Source organism: Corythoichthys intestinalis, chromosome 14, assembly GCF_030265065.1.
Source record: "Corythoichthys intestinalis isolate RoL2023-P3 chromosome 14, ASM3026506v1, whole genome shotgun sequence".
NCBI lineage: Eukaryota > Metazoa > Chordata > Actinopteri > Syngnathiformes > Syngnathidae > Corythoichthys > Corythoichthys intestinalis.
Window position 1 is genome coordinate 43,610,845 of NC_080408.1, and position 15,599 is coordinate 43,626,443.

General features: G+C 37.5%; 1 protein-coding gene across 3 annotated transcripts in view; it reads left to right on the top strand.

Moving 5' to 3' along the window:
* LOC130930416 (neurturin) overlaps positions 1–15,599 on the top strand; it is a 92,981-nt gene that overhangs the window by 62,873 nt on the left and 14,509 nt on the right. The window lies entirely within an intron of this gene.

Below are 15,599 nucleotides of genomic sequence, written 5' to 3' on the forward strand. Positions count from 1 at the left end.
TGTTTCAAAACCTCATAGATAACTACATCACCAAAACACTGAAATCAAGCAAATCAGTACAGCACAGTCGCTCCGCTCAGTGAATACTTTGGCATGACACTGGCGGGCGTACCATATTCAATGAATGACGATCTTGGCGAAAAGTATAGCTGTCCTAAGTAGCTTGATTTAGAATTCCCCTCAAGAATGATGGAAAGCAAAAAACGCTCATTTTTAACTTATTATTATAATACATATTCTTGTAGATTAATTTTCTTGTTGACACTCACTATGTTTTGGGGTCATCAACATGTTGTGCCCCCCCCGCCTCAAAAGACAAAACCCGCCTATGGTGCCGCAGCACAGTGGTTGAAAAACACTGATCTATACAATTCCCCTTCTCAAACCTTTAAGACAAAGTATCACCTGAAGAGGTCTCTTCATGTAACACTTTAAGGACCACCAAAAAAATATAGGAGGAGAGTAGGCCCAAGTGTTCATAAAAATGAGATGAAGTTATACTCCCAAATTATTAATATTACAAGATGGGTCATTTTTACCTCCACCAGCAGGTGAAACCTTAGGAAGGCAAGCAGTGGCGGTTTCAGACACGGTTTGCGGGTTAGGCAGTCACCCAGTGAGGCATATAGCTAGGGATGCACGGAAGTAATGGTGCTTTATTACTTGGTACCCCTAGCATTGTAATGGTGCTTCCTGCAAACCACGGTTACTGTCTGCATGCAACACCACAAGAACAAGGAGGGGGACTGGGATTGGATCAGTGATGAGTCAACAGTGTAACTCACATAGGACTGTCACACTATTGAAAAATGGGGGTAGAGGGATCATATCACTGTAATTGAACTGCCATGTGAATTAGTATCCCAATGTTCTAAAAGGAAATGTCATTTTTAATATAAGCTGTTTACATTCAGCTTACTGTAATTTTTGGACTATAAGGCGCACCTGACTATAAGCCGTCACCCATCAAATTTGACACTGAAACGTTAAATGTTCATAGATAAGCCACACCGGACCAAAAGATTTTAACTGGTAACACTTTATTTTACGGCAGCGTCATAACACTGTCATAAGACCATTATAATTGTGACATCACACTGTCATGAGCATTAATGAATCCTTATGAAAGATGTCATTTAGTGTCATCCGGCAAATTATCTCACTTTTGAATGGATGTAAAAGATCCGAGCTGGACGTAAATGGAGTTAGTGACAAAATTTCCCGGGTGACATTTAATGACGTTTGTCATAAGCATTTATATGCCCATAACATATAATATAAGCATATAATAACATAATAATAAACATAATAACATATAAGCCCATGACAGTGTCGTGTCATAATTATGACCGTTTTATGGCGTCACTGTCAACTACAGTGTTACCTATTAACCCATATAAATCAACAAATAAGCCGCAATGGACTATAAGCCGCTAAATTATGGTACTTAAAATTCCAATTCATTTTTTAGATTTTCCTCTACCTAGGAAGTAATACCTAATACAGTATACCCTTAGTTTTTTTTTTTTTTTTTTTTTTTTTTTAATTTGTATTTTTTTACATTTTTATTCAATTTATATAAGAAAATTATAAGAAAAATACAGTAAGGATTACTATGTGGACACCACATTTTTTGGTGCCTGTAGGCAATAATTGTACATAAAAGGTTAATATTATGGCGATCCAAAATGAGTTTTTTTTTTTTTTTTTAATGACCAAAAAAAAAAAAAAATTATCATTGACCTTATAGAGGATTTAAAATAATCGGAATTATGTCTCTTTATATTGGTTCTCTTTTCCAAACAAATTATTACCAAAATACTCATAAATTGATACATGGTGATGATTCTTATAGACAAAAGTGGGTAGTAACACGTCACGTGTACTCTGTTACATTTACTTGAGTAACTTTTTGAGAAAAATGTACTTCTAAGAGTAGTTTTATTAAGCTATACTTTTTACTTTTTGTAGATTTGTGAATAAAAAACGAGACTCTTACTTCGCTACTTTGGGCTACACAAGAGTTGTTACATTTTTCCTCTTTATTCTACATATTAGATTTTTTTTTTTTTTTGCCAGTGATGCTAAGAGTAGAGACGTGCCTGGTGTATTACCAGGGTAGATCTACCGATTTCACCAATGAGACATCGCATTAATAATCACATGACTCCATAAAGGAATCTGACCTTCTAGCCAGACCATCTGAATCGCACCAGCTGAACCGCCCGACCCGCACTGGCGCAGCTCCAACGGCCCGGGCCAGTGGGACCCCGGCAATCCGGCCAGAAGGCCAAACTCTGCTAGTTCACTTTAGTCTTAAACCCTTGTACTGACTCCATTTTGAAAGGTTTAAAGAAGACTCATGAGAACAAGTTGACAATTTATTCGGATCGACAGTGTCAAACAGAAAGGCGAAACAGGTACAGACTCAGGCGAGGAGGCAAACTCGTTCCAAGGTCCCCATATCAGAAGTCAACAAAAGGTTCCCGAGAAAAAATGACAACGCTTAGTTAAACGTTCAGTCTTTTGAAGGCTCTCGCAGGGCGGGCCGTGGGCAGGAAGAAGGGTGTGTTTGGGATTATTGTCTGTTTGAGTATTGGACAGGATGATTCGGGACTTACTGTTGTCCGGGCAACGGGGGTTGTGGATTTTGCCACCTAAGTGTCAAAGGGGCTCTTGGAATCTTGTCAGTTGTGTTATCAGTTGGATATCGGGCGTTCTCTGGTGTTCCTTGTGTTGGGACAGAGCGTCCCGCTGGGAGAACTGATTGTAAGAGTTGGGGTGTCAATCTTGCTCATGACGCACACGTTGGGCTTCCGTGATAAGGGGTTGTGTATCTTTTATGCCCTATATTCTGCTTGTTTTCCTTAAACTAGGGTTGTTCCGATCATGTTTTTTTGCTCCCGATCCGATCCCGATCGTTTTAGTTTGAGTATCTGCCGATCCCGATATTTCCCGATCCGATTGCTTTTTTTTGCTCCCGATTCAATTCCAATCATTCCCGATAATTTTTCCCGATCATATACATTTTCTGCAATGCATTAAGAAAAAAATGAATAAAACTCGGATGAATATATACATTCAACATACAGTACATAAGTACTGTATTTGTTTATTATGACAATAAATCCTCAAAATGGCATTTACATTATTAACATTCTTTCTGTGGGAGGGATCCACGGATAGAAAGACTTGTGACTTTGTATATTGTGACTAAATATTGCCATCTAGTGTATTTGTTGAGCTTTCAGTAAATGATACTGCAGCCATGCCCCAATGCATGATGGGAAGTGGAACCATGATGGGAAGTGGAACCATGACTGTGCGTCGTGCCACCAATGGATATATCTTCTCTGCTTTGGGAAATAACCTAAGGTGTTAAGACAAAGATCAATTGCCACCTTGCTTCCCCACATTGCCTCCCATGATATTTCTAATCATAGGGAGAGGGATTGCAAGACTTAAGCTAATTGAAGAAAGGCTTCACAGGCTGCCAAAATTCACTCTGCTCATTAAGCGATGTCTTTTATCTCTCTATATAGGTAAAACAGCATCATTACAGATTGAGCGCGACAATGAGTGAGAGGGTTGTGCAGCGCATACATTAATTGCATTAATTATTTTAACATTATACATTTTTTAATAAATTAATTGCCGCCGTTATCGGGATATTTTTGATAACCCTACCTTAAGCCTAAACTAAAGACTCTGGGTGAGTGTAACATATTATGTCTGTAACGTTAAATACAATTAGAAAATGATTTAATTAAAATATATACAGTATACTGGACTGTCTCAGAAAATTAGAATACACAATATTCTAATTTTTTGAGACAGTCCTGTGTATATATACAGGACTGTCTCAGGAAATTAGAATACACAATATTCTAATTTCCTGACTGTCTGAGACAGTCCAGTATATATTAAAAAAGGCATGGCCGATATTTTTTTGCCGATTCCGATACTTTGAAAATGACGTGATCGGACCCGATCGATCGGGATGCCGATCGATTGGGACATCTCTACCTTAAACTATGGTATAAGTGCTATGTTTTATATTGGGTGTGTTAGAGTAATACAAAGAGTTAGATGGTGCCTACGAGAAAAGGTACTATCTCCTCCATCCATTATACTAGGGGTCCCCATCTGCCGAGCCGCAAAGAAAAAATAATTTAATAACGACCGCATTCTGGCCGAATTAACCCTGTCCCCCTGCTTAACACACCAATATCTCTGTCTACTCTAGATATAATACTACGGGATAGATTACAATGTTGTCATAGAAGTCCATTGATTGGACTGCTAGCAGTACATCGTGTTTGTGTATATAATATATCGCGCTTGTCCTCGATAATAGCGTATTACTAGGCCGCGGCGCAGCACATTTGTTCCCGGAAATAATTAGCCCCCACACGAGCGAAGATAACAGGAAAACAGACGTCTTTGGAAATATTTTTACGGCGAAAAGGATATTTTTACAGCGAAAAGGGCACCTGACGAGCCTACAACCTCAAAGACCCACGAACTGCAAAGGAGTGGATTCGTGACCCGTTTGTGAATAAACAGAGAGATCGCAAATGACGGCGACCTTATTAAACGTACATTTGGGACAACAACTCTACTGAGATTCTGGATTAAAGTCATTCTGGAATATCCTGACATCGCGACAAGAGCGTTGAAAACCTTGCTACAATTTCGAACATCGTACCTTTGTGAAGCGGGCTTCTTAATTAATGTCCTAACGACAAGGCGAAGTCGTTAATGGTGAGCGCGGTGTGCAGCTGTTGTGTGAAGCTTACATGGCAGGATGAATCTGAGGAGAACTTTTCTACAAGTCCTTCCATGATCAAACGTAAGTTAATCCTTTCTTTCAAGAAAGTTTGTAGTGTTTACTTTGGAATCGCTGCATTTGCGCATTTTGCAGCCATGTTTAACGTTACGCGCATGCGCAGAACCGCATCGTTGCAATTTTTGATGGGCTGCAAAATTTGTCAGAACACCGGTCCATGAAAAAAAAGACCCAAATAACACCGGTCCGTGGTGCAAAAAAGGTTGGGGACCCCTGCATTATACCAATCAGACGCAAGCTTGCCATTCTATCTTCACACCAGCCTGTTCAATCATGTGGTGTCTTTAAAGCACCGTAGAAAATGAAGTATTTCACATAGAGCGCTGCCCTCAACATGACTCAAAAGCGCTGATTTTAACCTCTCACTCTGTTTTTATTTGGCACCGAATGACCGCGGAAAATCGGAGATATGATACTTTTATTTTCAAAATAATAATAATGAAGGAACGCTTCATTACTCAAACTCTGAACTATTTTCTCCACCAGAGGGCAGTCATGCTCTTCAGACGAATAATGCTTCATTTATTTATTAATTTTTTTCTCTCGTCGGAATGCAATGATTTTTTTTTTTTTTTTGTATTTCTTTGGCTTAATGTGGTTATGTAATGGGTTATTGTACAGTATCATTATAACAATAGTCCATATAGATCACTTTGTGCTCAGAAAAATACCATTGTTAAAAAAAAAAAAAAAAATCCAACAAAAATATAAGCAGTTAATCACAATGTTACTCATTATTTGAGTATTCTTTTCACCAAATACGTTTTTACTTGTACTTGAGTCCATTTTTGGATTAATTTTTGGCTACTCTACCCATCTTTGCTGATACAATAAAATATTTTTAAAATAGGCCATTGATAACACCCTGCTCTTATCTAAATATAAGGAAACAATGCTTCTATTGTACAGTGTGCAAAGCTGTTGAGCATGCCCGCACCGTGCATTTTTGGGGACCCCCCTGCTCGGGATTGTTGGGTGTCTGGTAGTGATCAGGCAGCTCTCCCGGTGTTCTGCCTCTCCCACATCTCCTCTTACACTGCAGGTGTGTTTTATTGAGCCAGCAGTGATTTACTGTACTGCTGCAATCAGGCACCATGTTAGTGACAGGTTAACCCTGGAGGTCATTTCGCGTACGTGCACGCGCACGCTATTTTGTCCCTAATAAAGGGTCATTATGAGAGAACTTTGGTGAAACACGAGAGATGCCGGTGCTGTTTTTTTTTTTTTTTTTTTTTTTTAACAAGGTGAGAGGTTTATAGAGACTGTCGGCAAGCGTCCAGTGCAAAACGTGTAACAGTATACAGTAGGCACCCATATTCTTAATCACAAACACATTTATGTTTTGGTCGACCTCTCATTTATTGCAAAAACAGCTGGGAGAAATTGCATTAATGATTATGACAGTTTGCAAGCAAATGATTTAGTAGCCACTTTTTAATCTTCTTGACGTGTTTATCATCAAATGTTTAGAACTCACCAAATTGGAAAGGTTGTCATAGTATATAATCAAATTGATTTAGGGGCTACTAAAAACATAGGAAATTTGAGATTACATTTCGGAAGGTAATTGTGTATGTTTCTGGAAACTTCCATGGGGATTTCAACTGGAGAATTTAAATATCGTACATGTAAAGAGTTGGACGCTACTGGGAATTCAAAGACAGGCGAAAAGCGTAATTAGCACATGATGTATGATATGTAAACTTATCTTAAATATGTTTTTAACGACACTTCAAGTTCCTGTTTCTGTCAAACCTCCAATTTTGAAAGTAGCAACTTCTTATACGTATATTCCCATGGATTTTTTTCTTGAAAACCTAACCAAAGTACCTACAATTTTACAATTAGAAATTATTTTAACAACACATCCAATTCATTTTGACTGCTTTGTTTACTTCAGATTTCTTTGACAAATAGGTTTGACAGATTGAACCTTACAATTGAAAAGCTGTGCAAAAAAATAATGAATGAATGCTTTATTTTGAACATGAGAAAATAACAATAATAGAAAGAAAAATTAGACAGAATCAATGATAATTTCGAGATAACAGCAAAAATATTTAAGATAATAATAATGATAATAATAAATAAGATCAGAATTTATTCGTGGTGTCCAAAAAGGAGTAGGATGAAGCATTTGCTTATTAAAATCTACGTCCTTTTTTATTACTCAATTATATCAGTCCGCCCTATTTAACTAGTCCTCATATCAAGAAAGAAAGAAAGTAAATAACCATATACATAAGATGCAAGATAAACAAAAATAAACAGGACCAAGCCAATAACAGATACTGGTCGAAAACACTCAGGTGACTTGAAGTTCTGCTCTGAGACCCCCAATTTAGCCAAATTTCAGAATTGTCCGATATGCATGTGTGATACATCATTGGAAAGCTTAAAATCTCAATTTTCTGGGGGAAGAAAAAATTTGAACAGGAGGGCATTTAAAAAAAAAAAAAAGTTTTTAAACAGCAAAACCCTATCCGGAGGTGAGAGATCATGACAACAGAATTACAGACGCCATGACTTTAACGAGATATTATCGCGTACTTACCTTGTTTCGATCCAAAAACTCCATGTAGCATGTATCACTGAGTGTCAAGACACAGCTGTGAATGGCCACAGCTGGATTTTTGGGGGATTTTATGGGTGAAACATGGTAATATAATAAGGGTCGCGATGCAGAAATCGCAGACATCAAGGAGTGGTCGAGATTTTCTTTTTCATATATTTACCCTTTTAAATGTTTTTTTTTTTTTCTTTGTTTGGATCGATTATTTATCATCTAATATATTGGGGAAAATGCGACAGTAATGAAAAAAATACAATTAAACGATAGTTATGAGGTAGATATCCGTGACTTTTTTACAGATGCCAATTTTTTCATTGTGACGTAATTTGTTTAAATAGTTAAAATACGCGAGTGAGTAATTTTTAAAGTATTTTTTTAACTTGATATTAGACATCGATTAATGATTCTAAGCTAAAAATGACAGATATTTCGAATAATAAATACGATTACTTACCTTCTTTTTATGGCTAGGTTGAAACAAAAGCGGTTGCGCGACGTCTGTAAACGGGGGTTTCCAGGGTAAAAGGGACAAATTAAAAATAGTTTTGGGGGTATGGCAGCATATAGACATATTGTTCCATCAAACACAACAGTTGTTTTGGCTTAAAATACAGCAGTTTATTTTATAGAGGGTTGCAAGAGCAGAAACTGCTTTTTCAGTCTTGTCTGTGTTTTCCGCCGTATACATCCCTAGCACATACCTACCAAATTCTACTGTGATATGTCCACAAATGATAGAGGAATACTTAAAAAATGATAATGTACCCCCCAACAACTGCAACATTCTCAGTGACTTGACAGGCTCAGTCTGTAATAATAACTACAATTTGAGAAGGATGGCTAGTAGTGAATGTTCATGTTTCTCTGTCATAGATGGGCACCCAATGAGTTAAGCTGGGTAGGAAGGATTTGAAAGAAACAGCTTTCCATAGGCTCTCCTCACCCCCTCAACGCATCCCTGAAAAAGGCTGCAGGCGTCGGGCTGTAAAGAGCTCCAGAGTGCCAGGGTGAAATGAACCAGCAGACTGGCCCCCATAGACTCCCTAAACAAGGCTAAGCACTCCCAGCTGTGGCATTCGGAACTCTGAATGGGACTCGACCCGCACACGAGGGCCAAAACGCTACTGACCTGCTGCTCTCACAACTTTTAACCCTTATAAATGTGCCATTGAATATGACTTGAGTTTGACACCAATGAAAATGTGAAGAATGCATTTTAACCTGCACTTCAACTTAATGTGATTTGAAGGTAAAGCTCAGAATGTTTTACTTTAGGTTTAAACTTCGAGCGGGGGTTTAATTACGCGTTGGAGTTGATTTCAACAAATTTCATGCAGTTACTTAATTATTTATTTGTTTCAGGGCTCCGCAATAGCTAAGCTAGCGGCAGTAGCTGGGCCCGCCCTAGCATGCCAATAAAAAACAACATATGCACGTATGAAAACCACTGATGACCCATGCAATCAGTAGTGTTGGCTAAGTTTTCAGGATGTTATTAAACCTACCATTGCATGACAATAACTGTAATTTGAACAGCAACATTTGTAATCCAGCAGCTCTGTAGAGCAGAGCGGAATGATATTTTTTCCACCGGTGTGTTTAAGTCGTCGCCAGCAGCAAGTATCCACAGTTTGTATTGTTCCTCATTCTTCATAGTGGATTTGTGGAAACTCTCATTTGCCAATTTCTGCAATTAATTTGTTGAAATTAACCCCACCGACTAAGTAAACACCTGCTAACTCAAAGATCAAGCCTAATGTAAAAAAAATTGATCTTCAACTTTAACGAAAAAATCTGTTTAAAAAATATATATATATATATTCTATTTTTTGTTGCTACCGTTCCACAACACCTGTAAATAACTGCAACCCTTACTCATTCACCGCCATTGACCGCAATACATGTCAATGAATGATCGCATTTAACGATCATATTTCAGTGCCACTGACAGCAATGGAAGTCCAATCCATTGTTTACTCAATGGTGTGACATTTGAACACAAACAATGAAGCAACACACTTAAATCAGCTGCGGTAAGAACATGGAGAAAATGTGATTGTGTTGGGCCTGACCAACATTTTGTACAGCTTTACACGCTACTTGTCTCGGTTTTGGAAGCACTGGTACACGTGCCTTTTAAATGTGGGTCGTTAGGAGACCCAGTGCTGTGTTATTGTTTTACCATTTCTTTATTTTATTTTGTCTTTTAATCTATTGTTGTGTTGTGTTGTTGGACCTTGAGTCTGTTAATAATAAAATCTATCTATCTATCTATAGATATACAAAGACAGACATAGAGCATGGACAACAATGGAAGTAGGAAAGTAATATCCGTTCTCACAAGAGAAATACAACCATTATTTTTGACCTCGTGTAAGCCAAAGATATCAATATTGTTGTGTCTGAAATAATGACAAACAATGGAGCAAAAGATACAGTAAACAGAAAAGTAGCAGTATTTTGAGGTATCAAATATCTAAATTATTAAATAAAGGAAAATGAAATAAATTTGCTTCATCGCTGCCACACGCTCGTTCTTAAAGTTGTTTTCCTTTGATGTCCCACGTCACATCGAGTATAGTGCATTTGTTGCCTGGTACACCAGACTCACCGCTGTTCCAGCTATAGAGTCTAGCGACCGTTTGGCGGGTCAAATTCCCAGGGCGGAGCAAGCCACAGCAAACAGACAGCGGACTAGACCAATCAGTGATGGGCGGACATGCCGTTGATAAAGCAACAAGAAACTAGCGCGAGGGAATAAACATACTAGGAGACGGGAGAACGGAGAAGTCTTTACACCATGGCTAGCGCGAGACAGACTGTTAGTTGTAGCGACTCGATGTGTTTTTGCTCATTCAAAACTGAATTTATTGCAGATTGGAACATGTTCTCGGTTCTTCCGTTCGCCGTCTGTGTTGTTTTAGAGACGACAACGCGCAAGAGTAGTTGTTCGTTAAGAATACGTCACGCAAATAAACGAATCTGATAGCACGGATAATTTCGTTCATGCTCGAGAGGCCAATAAGGAGATGGGTCCCAGACTCTTCTCACAGTGTCTGAAAAATACAAGAATAGTCAGGCGATGCCAGGCAAGTGCATTTGAGCCCGTCCGTGAGTAGTTTGGAGTTTAATCAAGCGAACAGTCAGTATGCAAAATACTATTTAAATGCATGCATGTGCATTTGCTGTGGTTTAGTACAACACGTTTATGGAATGACCACTTCCTCTTTTTGTCACATTTTCTCCCGCGACTTCCACACCCCTTCTGCCAGTCACCGTTTAATCCGGATGGGAGGGACATTGCTCGGCTTCGTCGCCGCTAGAACTCGGCTCACTCGCCTTGCTCTCCATCAATTCTATTGCAAAAAAAAAAAAAACTGCGAGTCTTATTTTAAGGAGGAGAGATTGTAATAGCCAAAACGGAATAGCTTTTTGTTGTTGTGAACTAAAGATCCACACAAACGTACATTGAGCTCTCATTTAGTTTAGCAATTGGAGGCGTGAGACCCATTTTTCTAGTGTCCCACCAAGAAAGCGCATTTATCAAGGTTTTATCAGCCGTGATGTGTGTGTCTACGTCCACCGAACAGAATGCTATGAAGACGGCAGCGCTCAATGACGCTGGGAACGTACCCTTCTATAGTGTTTCAGAATTGGCGCATTTCAAGCTAAATTTCTCGAGCTTCCATGGTTGTAAAACCAATGCGTAAAATGATTAGATAAAATCTTTTTGTTTTTTTTTTAATGATATAATAAATGATTTACGTATATTGGAGCCCATTATGTTCATATTGAATATTGTCTGAAAGCAATCAATCAAAAAAAATATTCCGTATCCCTTTGTTAAAATACTTTGGACCTCCATTTACTAAAAAAAAAAAAATAATTTTATAAATTCGTAAATGTCATTTATTTCTGAAGATATTACAGGGTGTCCCCTTGAAAACTGGTGGTAGAGAAGCCCACTGATAGAACACCATCTTTAAGGGGAATGAATAAATAAATTAACATAAATATAAGTTAAGTTGACAGGAATTTTGCAATCATGGCTATTAGGTATTATTATGACCCACTGATGCCCAAAGAAAAAAAAAGTAAGATTTAGATTTTTTTTTGTTTTTGCTTTTAAGTAGACGCTAAATCAAGTTGAGAAACTTAATTAGAACACATAATGAATAACAACAATAAATACACAATAATGTAATTAATAATAATAAAAAAAAGAAATAATAGTAAGAGATATTCAGTTTTACAAATAATGCAAATTAGCAAAAACAGGCATCTATGGTTTAAAAAAAAAGTATTGAGGCTGCTTTGAATGGGAGTCTGACTATTTGCAAACAATAGGCATCAAGGTTAACAATACTTAAAGGGGTCTTACAAAATGATTTAAGGTGGACTAAAGCAATTGAGCTGCATTGCATTCTTGACTTGGCTCAAAATGTACCCAGAAAAGATGATGTGTATGGAAAATGAACAATATGTAAAGTTAAATCAACTAGAAAGTCAAGATGTCCGCATGGTTTGGTTTCAGATTGCAGCCGTGGTGTGTTCGCTGTTTATCTGTGTGAATTATCGCCGCGATGTTCCTCTCCATCTTCATACATGTCCTTGAGCTGGACCTTCTGTGCTGGGTTGAGGAAAAGCATGCAGGACAGACTATATTCAAAACTCTTTCATTTCGTATTCTCAAAATTGCATCAGAACGCTCAGGTAATTTTAGTGAGCTAAGAAAAAAATGAATTATGGAATATTAAGCTTCTAGTGGCACCCTCTTATAGGGATAGTCATATACTGTGCACATTTTTATACATACATCCATTTCTCAATGATATACAAATAGACTCTTACCTCAGGAATGTTCACTTCAAGATTTGCATTCTTAGCACATTGGCTGCTATTGACGAAATTCAGTTAAACTGGGAGGACTGGCTGTGATTGCTCATCTTTTCGTATTGTTGACATTAATATACAGGCTTCTTTGACCATTTATATCTTTATTTTATCTCGATTACTTTACTTGTTCTTATCAAGTTTCGAATGTGAAAAGGTCATATAAGGCAAAATAGAGTCATATGAAAACCTCATTTATGACTAAGTGTCTGGTTTCATTGGAGATGACTCGCATTAAAAGGTTGGGGGGTGGGAACCTTAGGTATCTCCCAATATGATACAATTTGCGATACAATGAAAAGATAACGATTATCTCACAATATGGCAATACAATATTTATCGATACATGGGTCAGGAAATCAATCTAAGATATTCTACGATAATATTAAAGAGAAAAGCTATTTTTAAATGGAAAAATAACCAACGTTGATTAGACTGTTGTAGACAATTTGTCAAAAACAGATTATTACAACATTTCAAGTAGAGCATTTCTGTAAGTAAATACAGCAACACTATCGCAACAAAGAAATGAGTGTGATTCCTAACTCATCGCCTACTCTTGACAATAACAGATGTCCAGTTCCATTAAAATTGGACTACTTACTGGCTTTGAATGCTAATGTTTAAGTGCTACTAACGGTGCTAGATGATTATGAATGATATTTTGACTGGGAAGGGTGAATGAACATCCCCAGTCACAATGGATTGGATGTCTAACGCCATCAATGGCAGCCAGTGTGTTAACAGAGGCACTATTCTATTGGAAAATTTTGGTCTTGTTAAAAAATATCGGTAGCAACTTATTTATTCCTTTATTAAACAACATCTTTTTAAAACAATACATCGATTCTTGGTGGGAGCATATCGATAATCTTTTGGCATACCAATAGGGATGTCCCGATCCGATCACATGATCGAAAATAGGGCGCTATTTTTCAGAGGATCGGAATTGAGTGAAAGTGATCGGGTTTTTAATTTAAAAAACATATTTATGTTTTTGTGCTTCATGCTCATACAGCATCGCACCCTCCCTCCTGCTAAGCAGTGCGACCAAACTGTTTTACTTGTTCACCTACGTATGTTATTTTCATTTAAAAATAATTCACCTTATGAAGGTGGCACAGTGGAGTTTGCATGTTCTTTCCGTGCCTGTGCGGCTTTTCTCCAGGTTCCTGCCACATCCCAAAAAACTGTGCATGGTATGCCGATTGAACACTCCAAATTGTCCGTAGGTGTGAGCGTGTACATCAATAGTTGTGTCTATATGTGCCATGCTACTGGCGAGCAACCTGTTTAGGGTGTACCCTTCCAGGCCTTCTGCCTGGAGTTAGCTGTGACATGCTCAGCACCATTGCGACCCTCGTAAGGATAAGCGGTTTAGATTATGAATGAAGAAATGAATTATATGAATGTTATGGAGAGTGATTAAAAAGTATGGTGTTAAAGGTGACGCAATGAAACATGCGAGTGTGGCTACATTTTGTGCTTGTGCACCTTAACCCCTTTAGACTTCAGAAAGAGATGATGCGTTCGCGTCTCCAAACCAATAAATACACAGAATTTAGTCGCTATTGCCACTTCTGGGAGAGGATTGGATGAAACTTTACCCATCGAAATCAAATCATGGGGTTTGGCACGTCCTCTTTGCTCTTTTTGGCACTTTGAAAATGGCTTACCAAACACAACTTCAAAAAGGATAACGTAAAGTGCTTATTTCTTATTAAAAACACATTAAAATTAACATTAAAAATACCAATAAAAAGCATGAAATATCCCCGACCAAAAGATTGCACTTTGTTCTGATGTTTGAGTAGAGTAAAAATCAGCGCAGATTTTTTATTTTTTTTATTTTTATTTTTTTTACACAGCAGAAAAAAATGCGGGTCTGAAGGGGTTATTAAGAAAAGAGTTAGGCCCACTAGTGCAACCAATGCAAAAAGTATGTGTGGAGCCTTGGCAATATATGTTTCAATGTTAAAATTGTCCTATGTGTATGTGTGGTACATCATTGGAAAGCTTAAAATCTCTTTCTGGGGAAAGAACAATTTTGAACAGGAGGGCATTTAAAAAAAAAAAAAAAAAAAAAAAACCCTTAAACCCTAACTGGAAGTGAGAGCATGAGAGAGCATGATCAAAGACATCATGATTTTAACGTGATATTATCACGTACGTACCTTGTTTTGTTCCAAAATCTCCGTGTAGCATGTCTCACTGAGTGTCAAGACACAGCTGTGAATGGCCATAGCCGCACTTTTAGGGGATTTTATAGGTGAAACACGGTAATATAACAAGGCGCAACTCGCAATGCAGAAATCGCAGACATCAAGGATTAAAAAAATAATAATTTTCTGAAGTTTTTTTTTTTTTTTTTTTTTTTAACTAAATATTAGACCCATGAATGGCACATTAAGCCCCCGAACGATTTTTAATTTGTCCGTTTTACCCTGGAAACCCCCGTTTACAGACACATCACAACCGCTTTTGTTTCAACCTCAAAAATTATTCACTGGCTTATTTTAAACTTTTGAACAAATTATGTCAAAATAAAAACATTAGCGTCTGTAAAAAAGTCACGGAGATCTACCTCATAACTATCACTTAATTGTATTTTTTTCATTACTGTCGCATTCTCCCCACTATTTTAGATTATAAATAATCGATCCAAACAAAGAAAAAAAAAAAAACGTTTAAAAGGGTAAATATGTGAAAAAGAACATCTAGACCACTCCTTGATGTCTGCGATTTCTGAATCGCGACCCTTGTTATATTACCATGTTTCACCCGTAAAATCCGGCTGTGGCCATTCACAGCTGTGTATTGACACTCGGTGATACATGCTACATGGAGTTTTTGGATCAAAAAGAGGTAAGTACGCAATAATATCTCATTAAAATCATGGCGTCTTTAATTATGCTCTCGCGTGCTCTCACCTCCAGATAGGGTTTTGCTGTTTAAAAAAAAAGTATTTTTTAAAAATAATGCCCTCTTGTTAAAAATTTCTCTTCCCCAAGAAAATTGACATTTTAAGCTTTCCAATGATGTATCACACATTCATATCAGACAGTTTTGAAATTTGGCCAAATTGGGAGTCTCAGAGCAGAACTTCAAGTCACCTGAGTGTTTTCTGCCATATATATATAATTTACTTTTTAAGGGCTAAAGAGCAACAAAATAATCCAGAAATACAATGGCATCGACAAAAGGTACAAAAATAGTTCATCTACTTCGCAAGACTGCCGGAAAAAAAATAAACTTTTTTTTTTCGGTATCGGATCAGGACTCGGT